The following is a 15908-nucleotide window of genomic DNA, read 5'->3' as shown; positions in this document are numbered from 1 at the left end:
TCCATCATCGTCCTGCCGCTGCCGCCGCCGCTGCTGCTGTTGTTGTCGCCTTTACCTTTAGCGTCGTCCTGGCATTATATCCTGCCCCATGCTCCGTCAGTTTTTATTAAAAAACTCATTATATCTCGCTCAGCAGGACGATGCGGTCTATAACGGGGAGCCTGGGCGGGCAGGCGGGCGTAGGAGCGGGAGTGGAAAGGAAACGCAACGTTTACATTTATTTAAGAATTTTCGCAATAATCATAAATAACACTGTGCTACAGTGGAGCCTGCGAAAGGAGCCTAGCCACTTCCCTCGACTGCCCTACATGTATGTATATTTTGAGGTTTTGAAGAACTATTCTGCTGGGTTCTGAAAACGTTCTGTCCCTGAAAACGTAGGTTGTAGCTTTGGATGAGTAGATCACTGTCTCATGCTTCGAACTTGCAACTCAGCAAAGGCATGGATATCCACAAAAAAGGATCGATTGTACAACCCTTCGCAGGATTTTTGATTCGCGGCGATAGAGTGGATATACCCGAAGATATAGGGACTCCAATTGGGCCTGTAAACTTTTCTTCTAAGGGAAAGATGTGCCGGGCCCTAATGGATAAATTCTGCATAGTTTACGGGTAATCAAGTCTGTCCGGAAACTTTTAAAGAAAAATACACCACGGACACCCAGGACGGGATTAATAAAGATATTTCTCAATTATTAATAGTGGCTTTTATTTCCCTTCATTGGTGGCGGCGCTTTCCCATTTCTCCTTCTCTCTAGGCGGACATTCATTTCTCTTCTGATTGCCAGAAACGTTTTTCTCAATTTAACTTTCTGTGGCTCTGTGGGCACCTGTCCTGGCCATCGCCAACTCTTAGGGGGCATTGACACATGCAGCCTCGACTGCTTCCGGATATCCCACATTTAATTTTCTCGTTCTGCCGTCCCTTTGTTATCTGCAAACTTTTCGAATTTCAACCTCCAACTTCTCCATCGTTACACTCTTGTTCTTTCTTCGATTTCCTCTTATCGAGTATTTTCCTAGCTCCTCTCCTCCCATTTGCGATGCGCTCAGCTGTGGCTCAACAAATTTGGCATCCTTTTCTTTTCCACGAAAGTGGACTCCTGCAGAGTGAAAACCGAATGAAAACTATTTAGCGACACAATCCCATCTGTTTTCTATTCCCAACCAACCGCACAGCAATAAATTTATATATTTTGCATTTGTGAAGAGTAAAAATAGAGATAGAGAACGCTCTCGAAAATGACATTCGCGGTTTTAGGGGATGCATGTGTGGGGATACACTACTCGTATGTACCTAAATGACATTTTGAACATTATTTTTACAGATTTTGACCACTCTTTTTACTGATTCTACGAGTAGGCTTCATTGCAAAGCAGAGATTTTCAATATTCATTTTAGAAGCGCTGAAAAATTAAAAAAAAAAGGAGCTTCCCTCCGGCATTACATATTTATTTATGACCTTTTATGACCTTTTTTACTCATTTTCTAAAACCTTTTCAATTCTGCATTCCTGCATTCTGTCTATCCTTCTTCCACCTAGGGACCAATATTCTAGCTTTTTCCATTCATCACCTTCCGTTTGATATCTATGTCCGCCCGGTAACGAAATACCATCTCCCTCACTGCACCAGGTGGCGCCAGTAGGCGAGTAACGGAGAAAGATCGAGTGCGTGGCGGAGAGTTATCTTCATTCTGGCTATACTAATAATCCGATCTGATTCAGATTCGGCTATATGGTTGATAGGATTATCTGCAAGTTTGTGGACACCACAGTTTCTTGCCCTATGACACAGATATACACCAATCTATACATATATTCTGTTTGTTATATTATTCTGCATACCGCTGTACCCATTGAGTACCGTGAATAAAAACGGTGGTAGGATTGCGGACTGCGGGTGCGTGTGTGTAACCCTTTCACAGGAAAGGAGAAAACTAGTTAATAAACTATCGCATCGCACCATGCCACAAAACCGCTGGCTGCTCCTGCCAACTGTTGAGGAATTTTTGTACCCTTGCAACGAGGAAAACATAGATTTTTCTATCCACACTCTGCACTGTGGATTGTCTGCAGGAAATTACTTTCAGCATATCTCAGAAATCACAGGAATCACTCCTGAAAAGCTAGGAATTAGCCGCCTATTCGAACTCTAATGAATTCCGGTTCGGTAGTGGGATGATCATTATTTTTTCGAGTGCCTTAACAACATTTAAGTGGGTGTCGAGCAAGGGTATATACGATTCGGCGCGTTGAGCCAAGAGTTGATGCATTTTTTTTCGTATTGGATTCCGCTTTTAACTTTCTCCCATTCCAGCCCTCCATCGCCGTCCTTCCACGCTGTCCTTTGGTCAGGCATTGAAAGGCTGCCAACAGTTTTAACGCCATTTGGCAGTAGATTTGTTCGCTGGCTCGTGGAAGCGAAAGGTGGAGGCACTTTAAGCCAAACAAATTGTTTTTATTCTCTTGGTATTTAATTGCTTCTGCTTAAAGGATTAACCATAGATCACTTTTGTAATAGAGTTCTAGATTGGAGGTAAGATGAATTAGTTTTCAAGTTCCTGAAAATTAGAAAAAATTTCACCTGCATATTGGAATCGTCTATAGCGAGTCCTTTTTGCTCTCAATGCTATGCTCCTTTCGCTGTTCTTTTGTTAATTTGCAATATCAGAGAAGCATTCAATGTTGCAGAGAAAACGACAGGGCGAAAGGGATTGGGCAAGGGCAAGGGACAAGGGACAAGAGAAAGTAAAGGAAAAGTGGAGGAGGAAAATATCTGGTGCCTCTATTGAAACTCTCGGCATGCGAACACTGTCAACACATCTCTGGCGTTGCAGTTGTACGCAATGTTGCAAGTGAAATGGTGTTTTCCCCCCTTATCTCTTGTCACTTGTCCCCTGCCCTGCCACTTCTCCTCCCCTCCTCTGGCCGTCAGCCCGTGGGGGGGGGGACTCTGGAAATCGCTTAAGCACGCAATCCTGACAGGCACGCATCGCTTTTTTTGTTGGCTGTCATTGCCAACGCATTTTGAGCTAGAGTTCTGTCTGGTATAATCACTGCATAAAAGGCTTTTGAAGATGCTCAAGTCTACATCTAAGCGGAATGAGAGAGAGAGAGAGTAAGGACTGGAGAGGCGGAGGACGATGGATGTGGCTCAAGGGAATGGGCTCCAAAACGATGCAGAAAAGCATTCACTACTTAAGTCCAATTTTAAAGCTAGTCTTTAGATCAATATTAAACGAGTTTAAGAGGAATTTTGGTTTTTTAAACCAAAGAATTTTGTGAAAATCCTAATCATAAAAATGCTAATATTTTAATCTAAAATGATTGGGAAATTCCAAAAATTTGGTATTACCCTCAAAATAAGCTCGTGGCCACAGCGTCGTTCACACGTTTCGCCGTATAGTCCTTATAAAGAAAAGAAATCAAAATTGTGTTCAATAAAAGCGGATTCAGCCCCTATACGCACTTTACGACAAAATAACGATTTCTGTGCCATAAAAGAGGCGAAACGAAACCAAATTCAAACGAGGCACGTTCCGCTTTCAAAATCTGGAATTTCGAAAAATTTGACTGAATATAAAACGAATTTTTTAAGTACGAAAATCAAGGAAGGCAAAGTTTCTCAACTGATAAAAATAAAGAAGAAATAATGAAGGTTGTCTCTTCCAAATTGGATAGGACAAAAGCCTTTGGAAATACAATTTGTCTCAGGAATATGCAAAGATATGTATATGTTATTCAAAGTAATATCATTTAAAATAACCCTATGGCCTCTCAAAATATTCTCCAGGATGATGGGGATTGCCTGCCACTGCGTTGACTTGGACCATCTGAGATCGGTGTATAATGATCAATAACAAGACGTTGAACTCTAATAGATCCACAATAGATTCAAATATTGTAGTTGTAGCTGTATTTAATCGCAGTTTCCAAGATAGGACCGATTTCAAGAAAACTGCAGGAGGGCTATAGAAGATTTAATATGTTTCTGAAATACACAGGAAACTTTGCCGGTTTGGTCTGTTTGCCGGTGGCGTAGAATATAGGATCAAACTTGGTAGATGGTAAGATCTTGGGAAGGTCTTGAATGGCATGGCACCCAGGAATCTTATCGACTCGGAGATTGTTTCATGTTCATGTGATATCTTCAATCTGGCCAGGTTCGGCAATAGCTCCAATGGTAGCGACAATATCTACGTGGCTTTTAGACTGTTTACCATTTGACTGTGGAAGTTATCTCTGTTTCTGGGATGGCCTCTAGTCCTGCCTCATATCTGCCAGGTGCTCTTCTTTGTGGAAACACAAGGCCCGTTGGGCGATTTATGCTTTATGCAATTGTTCCGTGATGCGGCAGTAGCTTCGCAGCTGTTCGTTCTCGTAGCGATGTCATCGGGATGCGGGGTCGTCCGAAACTGACCGGAGGCGAAGGCTTCTATCATGCAAAGCTCTGTGTGCTGTTTTTTGACACCTTCCGTTTCGGAACGACGAACCCACGAGCCCATATTCAATGTGTTTCAGTCGGAAGCCGAGCGACCACCGAGCTTCCGCTGAACGATAAACAATTCAAATTGAATTTCGCCGACTAAATAATGGCCAAAGAGGCCAGGTTAGTGGGCCCTGGAGAGGCGTGTCGGGGGGGAGAATGAAAATAAAATGTGAAATAATCAAAGCGCATGTGATTTGCATAATTTGTAATGTGGAATTTCCGCTCACATGGCTCCCATTTCCTGTTGCCCGCTCTCTCGCCCACAAACAGACTCCTCGGCATCGCTCTGCCTCTGCCTCTGCCTCTCCCTCCACGCCGCGGCGCGGCGCTGGCATCTAGCTCTTCCCTTCCGCTTGGATAACTGTTTAATATGCATAAACTTCACCGAAAGCTGGAGGACACTCCTCTCCCGAAAGAGATTTTTGGTTGTTGTGCTGCTCGTATCCTTCCGTTCGGTTGGCAAGCCAAGGACTGGCTCTGCCCCCAGGCTAGCGTGGCGGTGGCACGGGGCAAGGGGCACGGGGCAAGGGGCACGGGGCAAGGGGCACGGGGCTGTGTGTTGTTTTGGCCTAATTGGTTGCCGCTACTCAACTGGAGAGAAGAAAACGGCGAACAGTGACGAACTTTATGTACCCGTTTTTCTTACAATTTTCTTGCTTAAAAGATTCCGTTTTTTTTTTGGAACGTGGAAAGTTTTGCCGTTCGCTTTTCCATTTGTAGGGAATTTATTATTTGCTTTATGGCGCAAAACTTTAAAGACTAATTGGGCGTATCTTTATGGGTTCCGATTTCATCCCAAATCGGGCCCCGTTCCTATTCTTTTTCCGTCTAATGACGGGGAGCCTTTCCTCTCATCGATTACTTTCTTGTTTTGTCTTTGGCATTGGTTCTCGGTTGAACTGAAGTTTCTTGCGCACTTACTCTACAAAAACTACCTAGAAATATGGCAAGCTTAAGGGGAAAAAAGCTTCGCAGTTGCTTACAGTACCAGTGCATATATTATGTGAATTTTCACTAAAGTTTCCAGAACTGTTTCCGGTCAATTTAGCCAATCCCTTGGCTGTGCACCCTCTTTCCAAAGTTTTCCTATAGCTCGCAGCGATAAAAAATATATCTATATGACTGCGAAAGCCAGCCTCATAAAGTTCTCTGAAAAGATAAGTTTTTCGATAAATTAATTTCCCAGACACTAGACAGCTTGCTGGAGTATTCAGCTCTTTACGGCATAACCCTTTTATCAGGCAGGCTCCGGCTTTCCTATTTACTTTCAAAGATGTACACGCAACACGCCAGATCTTTCCGTTCCTTCTTTATACATAACTTTTGTTAGTCCAATCTCAAGATTGGCTCTGAAATAGTTTGTCAGCCGGATTCGGCTATCGATACTTTATCGGATGTTACACATAACAGAGGATTTTGTGCGCGCAATACACTTGGTTGTGAAAGAGAAGAAAAAAGAAGAAAGAGAAGACAAAAATGTGCGAAAACGGGAGCACTTAAAACGAAAACAGTACGTTTCGGCTGAAAACGCAAAACGCAAAAGTAAGTGATAACCGGAGCATGCTTGTATGAAGCAGGTTTCGAGGAGGTTCCACTTCGTCCTTTAATCTCAAAATTTAACTAAAAAAAAAAGAGCCTCTAGACTGCAGTATTGACGGACTTTACTTCTCGATCGTGCCAAAAATAATTTATATAATGAAATAATTCGATGTCTCCTCAAAGTCGGGATTTGTGTCAGTTTAAATAAAATATGTGTCATTCAGATGGCGTTCTGCTTGGGGTTTTATTTTCATGGCTATTCCATTACTGAAAAAAAGCAGCAAAAAAACCAAATCACTTTCAACTAATTTTGAAAATTCGTAGCTTTTTTTGTACATATTATTGAAATTTTATTCTTATGAGTAAATTGCATCCGAATTCGGAAAAAACTTCCATTCGGCAAACTTTCTTCAAGTATTGTCCTTGTGGATAGCTCTTCAAAATATCCCACAGTTGCAGTATTTTCCAGAGAACGCCCTGTGAAGCAGATGACTTTTGCCTTTCGCTGAGCAATCAAATTTCTTGTAGGCCGGCCCCTATCCGTAGCCCGCATGCGAGTACAACTTTTCGCATAAAACACTTTATGTTTTATATTCAAACTGTTTTATTTCGGGTTGATTTTTACACATGAATTAATAAACAGACTCCTCGAGCCCCCAGACCCAACCGTCAGGTTTTTGTAGTTTGTGGCTTGCTATCGCTATTGCCGTTGCCATTGCCGTTGCCGTCCCTATTGTTGGCTTAGTTCTCATGTAAATCAGCGTCGGCCCTTGGTTCGTTCGGTTCATGCGAGTATGAGCGATGTAAAATGTAAGCCAGTTGCGGCAAATTTGCATACGAGTGTGCTTAGGGGACGCTTAGGGGATGCTTAGGGGATGCTGGCAGTCGGCTGTCATCTGGAAGACGGGGCGGGGCGGGGGGTTGAAGCTAATTTGCATTGGAGGGTCTGGGTCTCGGGACTGTGCCCCCGACAGACACTTTCGGAGGTGCAGAGTTCTCGAAAGGAGTGATGTGTGGGTGTATGTGTCTGTGGATGTGTGTGTGTGTGCGTGCGATTATGTTTTGTGTGCCCTTTGTGGTTGAGTTTTCATTGCTTTCCTTTTTGGCGTTTTTATGCGTCTGACAACAACAGAAAAAGGACGAGTACAATGCCGGAATGTGGCTTTGAATACCCTTGAAATGTATTTATTATATGCTGAATATACATGTATGTCTGTATGTGTGTCATATGGCTGGGCATTAAAGTGCACTAATTGTGGAATTCTAATGAATTTTATGTGCCTTTAAAATTGAAAAAAAGGCGAATATTTCAAAGGTTGTGGCACCTTTATCAAATCGTTAGGCTCTCTCCTCTGGCAGGGCATACGAATTCTTGTTTTATGTTGTTTTTGCATACTTTGGGGCGTCTTTAAACTTGCATTTTGAATACGTTTTAAATGCTCCTTTGTGTGCGTGTGTGCGTGTGTCCGTGTGTGTGTGGAGGAGTGGGCGCCACCATAAAATGAGTTCTGTTTTTGGGGTCTCAGTTGCGGTTTTTCACGGTTCCCTGGATACCTTTTTCAGGAGTGCCTGGGAAGCGCACTCCACGGCCCGGCATGCGTGCAATTAAAAAAGGGTTTATGCCTGTCGGGGGACACCCCGCCCCCCTTCGCCTCCTTCCTCGTCCATTTCATTTGCATACTTTTGCAAAGCTCGGCGGGGTGGGGGGAGGGGTGGGGGTTTTGGGGGACAGCTGCGTCAAATTGATTTTCAGACTGGGGACCAAAGCGAGTGCTGCTGTTTCTGTCGAGACCCCAAGGCTGAGGCCACTTAATTAACGCGTGTCAAATTCATTTCGCTCGCCACACTAAAACAAAAAAAAAGAGATATCATTCTCGCAGGATACACAGTATTTTGTGTTTGTCATTGCGCTCAAAGTCAAGGCGGCAACGTGACGGAATGTTGTTATTCTGCCCAGCAGAACATCAGCCACAATAACCATTCCTTTCGAGGATTGAGACAAACAATAGAGCCGAAGAAAAACAACTTGAGGCAAGGCCGCGGCCTTCAGGGACAGCTGAATTTCAAATTTACTCAACCAACGCAAATGATACTCTGGCAGAAGTATTCGAAGGATGGCAGGGATCCAAATGAATGTCAATAGTATTGTATGTGGAGTTGGCGATTAAATAAAGCAAGATTCAGCGCCCAGCATGGGCTGGATAGCCGGGTATCCTGGATAGTAGGGTATGCCGCCAGGCGTTTGAAAGTTTTCTTCTTGCGGAAACTTCTTTGGATTTATGATTACAAAATGTCTAAAGAACAATTGGGATACAACGCATAAAGACGAACAATAAGAACAAAAGTACAACAAGACGAGAAGATGGGAAGCAAACGGCAGGACCAACTACAATATTAAGTGAAATTTATTTTATTGCAGACAACAGACGCCAAGTTTTGTTATTCGTTGACTCATTTCGTTTCGTTTACTTTCACTTCCACCTTCCGTCTCTCGTCTTCCGTTTCCTGCCATCAAGCGGCCCCAAAAAGTATGCTTTAGAAATTAGCAGAGAGGAAAAACAGACAGAGAAAGAGATTAAAATGGGGAAAGCGAGAGAGAGAGGGAGAGAGATAGAGATGTATATGCCCAAAATGGACACCTGGTCTCAAGTGCCAGGGGAGTGCACTCAACAGCACACGCACACAAAGAGAGGCAAACACATAAAACATAATTGCAAATTAACCTTTTTCTGATTTACTCAACGCACACACACACACACACACACAATTACAGAAGCAGAAGCAAACTCAACGAGCTCGAATAACTGTAATTTCATTTCGGGGGGCACACACACACACACACACACAGAGAACAATCCATGCCTGCCAGAAAGAGAGATGTATGTGTGTGTGTAGAGGGAGGCAGACCAAGACCAAGGCAAGGGCTACCTGTTGAAGAGACAGCAGGCGCGGGGGGGGAAGCTTGGGAGCTGCAGCGTAGACAGCAAGCAATTCAAGGTACACACCACATAAGGTAAGGGTGTGTACATTCAAAAACAAACAGTAAACCACAAATAGCATCCCATCCGCACTCATTGCTCATTGCTCTGCGTATTTGCACCTTTCCTCTGAGACAACTGTGCATTAAGTAGGTGAAATTATTAAGTTAACCGTAATGCCAAAATAAACACGGGCACAGTCGGAGGCGCTGTGCTGCCACAGGGGACGGGGGGAGCCAGCTCCATTAACACAATTGCCAGTCAACAGGGCCGGGACGGGACGGGCTGGGCTGGGATGGGCTGCCTCTCTTGTCTTGTCCTGTCCTGTTCTGCTCTGTTCTGCACCATCCTGTTCCGCTGTACTGCTGTGTGCCGTCCTGCTGTCAACATCTTTGGGTTAATGATTTTTATGTGCATTTTAATGTGCCAACAGTTTTCATGCGCCTCTCGCCTTCACTCTCCCTCCCCCTCTCTCTCTCTGTCTCTCGCTCTTTCGCCTGCTTGCGAGTAAAATGAGCGAAAAATAATGAAAATTAAGAAAACGTGCGGAGGGCCCAGGGCAGAGGTAGTGTTGCGGCGGAAACGGGGACGCAGATGGGCAGCGGACCTTGAAGCTGTGGCATCTCACGGAACACACTCACACACACCTGCACGCGTGCAATTATGCTCACACACCTCACAGAGGGAGCACATACGCGTACCATACACCTACGGTCAGAGCAATAGGTACCTACCCACACTAGCATATATTTTTTATATTTTTCGAATTTTTGTATTTCCATTCTTATTTTAAATTCTTTCAATATACATTATAAAAATTAAAAATAAATTTAATTTCATTTAATAAAAAATTGCAAAAATATGATTTTTATTTACACTATTTCTTATACAAATTAAAATGTTTTTTAATAAAAAAAATGTCTTTTTATTTCAAACTTTTTCTATTAAAATGATGTGTCTTCAGACCCTCCTTTGCGCACCGTAGGGTACCCATTCCGCAGTCCAACTGGTTCAAGTTCTAGTAGTGAAGACCAAATTGTAAACGGTTTGTGTACCGCATGTATCCCTGGGACTTGATCGAAGAAATTTGACACAAAATTGGGGTATTTAATAGATCATTGGTCATTGGTGTGCAGAACTGTTAAGCAACAACAACCTGCTTGAACTGCGGCTCCCTGCCTACTTATTCGGGTTCGGCTACAGGTCCTTGTCGGGGCTCTATGTACTATGTGTGTACATTGCTTGGGCATTGATCATAACGAAGTTATTACTGGGATCTACTTTTATATCTTTATTTCTCCGACCACGACTTTCGTTCTTTCTTTCGCACGTCGACCTCCTTCCTTTGCTCAGTGTGGCCGTATATTCTGAATTGGTCCAGAGTGGCCGTACATTTATGGATTATTTATATTGGCTGATTAGCCACATCCACCTTCCACCTTTGGAATATGTACACAGTCCGATGGAAAATAATTGATTCTGCCAATGATAATTTCAGTTAAAGTTATTTACTTAAGAGTATTTTTTTGTTCACCATAGGTGTGCGTGCTTGTGCGTGTGTGTGCTGCAGAGCAATCAAATTGATTGGCTTGACAATTTGCGTTGCCAACAGGACATGTGGGACGTGGGACGTGGGATGTGGATGTGGGTGACGGGTTTTACTCAGCAAAACTGCCGGAGAGCAATTAAAACTCAAATTATATTGCAAAAACATTACATACCCAATGTATATTGTAGTTTGATTGATTTTAATGAAGCTTGTTTTGTTTAAATTAGGAGAACCACAGCAGTTGGTGTTTACTTTTGGGAGTGGTCGTTGTTCATTGGTTCATAACTATGCAGTTCATTGGGAGACGAAGGACTACATATCCATTGATCTATGGACTAGAATGAACCCTACGAACCCTAAGAATCACCATAGAGCGACAGTCTTGTTCGTCTTGGGGTTCTCCAAGTAAGGTCGAATACTTTCCGCAAGGCCTCGTTTATAAAGTGCCTCAGGATCGTTTTGCTCTTCAGTGTTTTCTGCCTACAATCGTGGCTCACCTGAGGGGGATATAATGTTCTCTGGCTGCCCGCTCGCCATTTCCGTTGGCGGCATTCGCCATGGCCATAATTTGTTGTTAGTTGGGACTCGGGAAAACAAAGTTTTGCTTTTCATTCGCATGTATATTTTTTGAAAATTGAACTGTCAACAGCACAAACTGATTGCCCAGCAGGCGGAAAAGTGGGAAAACGTGGAAAAACGATGCAAAATACAGCGAAAGTAAAAGGCAACAAGCGGCCAAAGCGGAATGAGAGGAATGTACGCGTAATATGCAGGAAAGTTTTCCGCTTTTACATTTTCCATTTGCCATTTTCCATTGCATTCTCGTCCTCGCTCCTGTTCGATGGCCCAAGGCCGTGGCCGTGGCCGTGGCCTTGGCTGCGGCCGTGGCTGCCCAGCGGCTGTAAAATCAATTGGGGATAATCCAAGAAAAACAAATACTGTACATATATGCTCATAGCATGCACCTATGTATGTACGAGCCTTTAAATATATGCTTTCATTCCTTTGAGCTCTGATTTGGAATCGTGCAAAGGATTACGGATGATCCAGCTTCTTCGACGCAAGGGCTCATGCTCCAGTCGGTCTCCCATCGACTGTCTTGTATCCTGTACATCCTTCAAATCACTAGGCACTCGGTTGAGATCACTCAGTGGTGTTGATTAGCTCATTAGCTCTCCCATGGCCTTGATCGATTCCATCTGGGAGTTCATCCAGATCCAGGGTTTGACGGAGGTTCACTTCCTTCGCCAGCAAGGAAATGAGCTCGGTGGCTGATCGCATAAACATACATATATCATCTCCATACGGCAGAGCAGGAGGGTATCTTCTGGAGCAGTTTGACCTCCTGGGTATTCAGATTGGAAAACTTTGACCAGATCTTCTTCGGGTTATTGAATTTGAGCCCTTCAGAGACACCTGAAGGAGATGGAGCGCGCAGCCCAGCAACTGGAGGCCGCATCAGTGGTAGTCACTGTGTCTGCCCATACGGGAATAGTACCACCCACCTCCAATTCTCCAAGCAGCTATATCCATTCCGTACCGTCCGCTACATCTCTATATCGCTCTTCCCACCAACCATCCGGCCGTTACATCTCGCTCACTCCACCAGGGTCTACCACTAGACGCAGCAATGGCACACATATTTCCCGGTTATGGGGTTGGAGTCTACTTTATGTATGTGCCTACACGTATTGGACTCTTCGAGTAACGTATTTAAAAACACCAAAGGATTGTTGGCCTCGTTAATCAGCCAGCAATCATTTTTTCTCAATTAATATTTTATATTTTTGAGTGAATAATTCATCAACTTCCTCAAATCAGCGACACACTCTAACCCACAGCTACTACTAAGCTACATAAGCCTTATATAAGCCTTGTACATACAAATGTATGTATCTAAATTTGGAACTATGTATATATCCTTTTGTAAGTGTATATTGTATGTATATCCAAGGCGAGGCCAGTCAACTGTTGATTGAACATCTGCGTTGCCTTTTCATTTGCATATTTATATTCTTATACTCTTGTTGATTTTTCATCGCCCGGCCGGTTTTACTGTTCGCTGCTGTTTCCCTGGGCTTCCCTGGGTTTTCCCTGGGTTTTTCTTTGCTTTTTCCCCTTTTCCCCCAGGAGAAAATGCTGCTTTTTTTTGTGTGTTTCTGTCCATGTCTTAGGCAAACTTTGTCAATTGTTTTGCCACTTGATTTGCATAAGAAAATTGACATAAAAATTTGTCACCGCAGCGCAGAGCAGAGCAGAGCAGAGAAGAGCAGAGCAGCTTGGCCTGGCTTACTGCCAAAAGTTTTGCTCTTGATTTTGTTGATTTTATTTTCCCCTGTGGCATTCGTTTCGTTTCGCTCATCCGTTTCGAAAGTTATCAAAAAGCATGAAAATTAATTAGCCAAAATTACACAATTTTCATGTATTTTTCTTCCTCAGTTTTCAAAGCAATTAGCAGGCGTGTGCGTGTGCGTGTGCGTGTGCTGAGGTGAGTGTAAGTGAGCTCTTTGATGCTCGGCAAAAAACTTTCCTCCAACTTTGCCCCCCATGACCGGGAAACAGGGAAACCGGGAAACAGGGAAACCGGGAAAGCCACTCCCCATCCCATTGCACTTTCTTTCTAATGTGTTCATCTAATTTATGGCTTCATAAAGCGGCAATTATCGAATTTCGGTCTAGAGCAGAAACTGGCTTACACTAGACCACACAAAAACACAACTGTATGTGTGTGTGTGTGTGTGTGTGTGTGCGGCAAAGGAATAAAATAAAGGCATCCACTTGAATGCTCCCACAGGCGAATGCCCGGAGGGCCTGATGAATTTGGTGTCCACTTGAGTGGGGGATATGCTCTCCTGGAAGCTCTCCTCCGAGGGCCCCAATTTAAGTGCGAGACAGATTAAAGTGTCTACCTGACGGCGATGCCAATTTCAGAAGTATTTCAGAAAATTATTCACCTGGACAGAGAGACCCGTGACTGTACACTGAAACACTGTCAAAGGACACATCAGGGCACTAGGGGATTTATTCGTTGTCTATGGAACTCGATTGGCCTTTTCCTTTCGTTTGAAAAGAATTTTCAAAACTTGAAACGAAATCTCATACCAATCAGTGGAATATTTTTGTAAAATGATTTCCATCCGACATTTTTTCACATCTCATTTACTGTGTCAATGTTCTCACCCAATCCTTTCGCCTGAACGGACAGACAGACCTCTCGTGTGGGTGGGAGGGAGGCGCCAGGTTGCGCCCAAGAGAGCTTTGGCAGGCGTCCATTCTTTGATTTCCTCAAGGATATTGCCAGGGAAAATGGATTAAATTTTGACGAAATTTGGCGGTTTCTAAGCTTTGGCAGGGTTGCTACCAACAAAGAGCTTTAAGAGTCAACAGCTGAAACCCCTCCACCCCTCCAGCCCCCGCCTCCCTTTACCACCTTTGTGGGAGTCAAAGTCAAAGTCCCCCTCGTCCTCCCTCCATCCCGTTTTCCTTTTGTGGCTTTAAGACAAATGACAAAAAAAAATTGTGTTCTTCGTATAAATGTTTGCCGTCAGTCGCTCGAACACACGCGCACCAATACGCACACGCAGGCACACCAATACACACGCATAACAACCTGGCGCTGCCACAGAGGCAAATGAGCGAAGGCAACGAATCTGTGCCCTTCCCAAGGAGTCCTTCAGTCGGACTTGGCGCTGGGAAACCCGCTAGGGTTCTCACCCATACCTTGTACCTGCAGCCATCCCAGGAACACTGCTTTATGGCAGGGTATTTGCACTTCCTGCGTGCCGTGCCATACTGTTTTTGGGTCGTCAACGGACGAGGACAACAGCAGCAACAGCATGGCGAAGCCAAGGAGATGTCCTCGTCCCCTGTCGTCGTCGTCATGGCTTGTCCTCCAAAAAAGTTGGGCGCGCACAATATTTATTAAGCTTTTATTCAAGCCATCAAGCATTAGGGATAACGACGTCCCGTCGACGGCGACGTCGGCTGAGGCGCAAACTGAAGCTGCGCAGCGGCTGCTTCGGTGGCTTCTGGGAAAACCTTTTCTGCCTGCTGCCCCTGAATGATTCTGGCCTTATACCAGTGTGTGTTTCAAAGGCTTACAGGGAAAAGAGGGAGAGAGAATTATGTGTGCCCAAAGTCGTGGAAAACGTAGTCTACTTATTCGGGCCCAAGGACCAATTGGCCATTAAGTATACGCCATGTGTTCGACGCAAAAGCATAAGCATTGACTAAATTCCAGATTAGAAAGCCGCTGAACACTCTCGCTCCCATCTACTGGAAATATTTATAGTTAGGCGACGAGATTCTTGGTAAACTTATCGCAGACTAGAGGAAGAGGTAGATTGCTACTGCTTATGGAATAAGGAGTGGATAGAGGAAAGACATACGAAATTTGCATACAGAAAGAGAATTTAAAGCTTTATTTACTTCAGAGATTTACAAACCAGAACCAGACTTGATAAGCAAGAAACATAACCAGTCTTGATAAGCAAGAAACATAACCAGAAACAACCATTTAATCCATTAAGGGCCCATGCATAAGCGACTAAACTTTAGGAATTCTGGCGCCGAACTGGTGAAAGATATCTTGATAATTATTTTTGTTAAGTAAAGAGGACAAATGGTTATACAAGAAGAATTTAATTTAAACAGTATGATGTTTTCGTGGTTTAGCTGAAAAATTTCACCTAAAAGTATAGGTTGTTTTAGTAAAATTACGCTATCTTTAATAGAGCTAAATTAATACAAATATGCCCACAAAACTAGCCGCAAAATTGTGTATTTAAATGCTCATGCTATATCTCAGGTATTCGGTTGGGTAGAACATTTTCGGATTGGTTCCTTGGAGAGCAAAATTCCATCAAAATCGTACAAGCCGTTTAGGAGCTTGCGAATTCAATTCCCATTTACAATACTCGTACCGGGTACAGACGAGCAATTTAAATGCACTTGAGAGGCCACAGGATGCAGGCCAGAGGACGAGACCGTAGCTGCTGCTGAAATGCGAACTGCTGGGCGTAGGAAATCACTGAATTCAATTTGAGCTATTTCCTGTGTTTTCGAAAGGTGCTCGACGAGAGCCATCTCATCCGCTCCGCTATTCCCAAAATTAAAATCTGCTTAGAAGGCCACACAAATCGGAAGAAAATAAAGAAGCGATTGTCATGGAATGGAATGGGAAGGCTCTTCAAATTCGGACTGAGAGGGAGAGGGAGTGGGGGGCAGGGCGGAGACCTGGCTGTTGACAACGGGGATACCCTGCCCGGCCGATGGCCTGTCCTTTGCCTCCTGCCTTTCTGCCTTCATTGTGCGCTTTTCCAATTGAATTTTTCAATTCAAATTGAAATTAA

General features: G+C 43.9%; 1 protein-coding gene across 1 annotated transcript in view; it reads left to right on the top strand.

Annotated features, from left to right (window-relative positions):
• The window catches only part of LOC4815507 (uncharacterized), a 52811-nt gene that overhangs the window by 17927 nt on the left and 18976 nt on the right, over positions 1-15908 (top strand). The gene's annotated exons all lie outside the window — the stretch shown is intronic.

The sequence above is a fragment of the Drosophila pseudoobscura genome, chromosome X (assembly GCF_009870125.1).
Source record: "Drosophila pseudoobscura strain MV-25-SWS-2005 chromosome X, UCI_Dpse_MV25, whole genome shotgun sequence".
In the NCBI taxonomy this organism is placed as follows: Eukaryota; Metazoa; Arthropoda; class Insecta; order Diptera; family Drosophilidae; genus Drosophila; species Drosophila pseudoobscura.
This window is presented reverse-complemented; position numbering and strand designations above follow the sequence as displayed.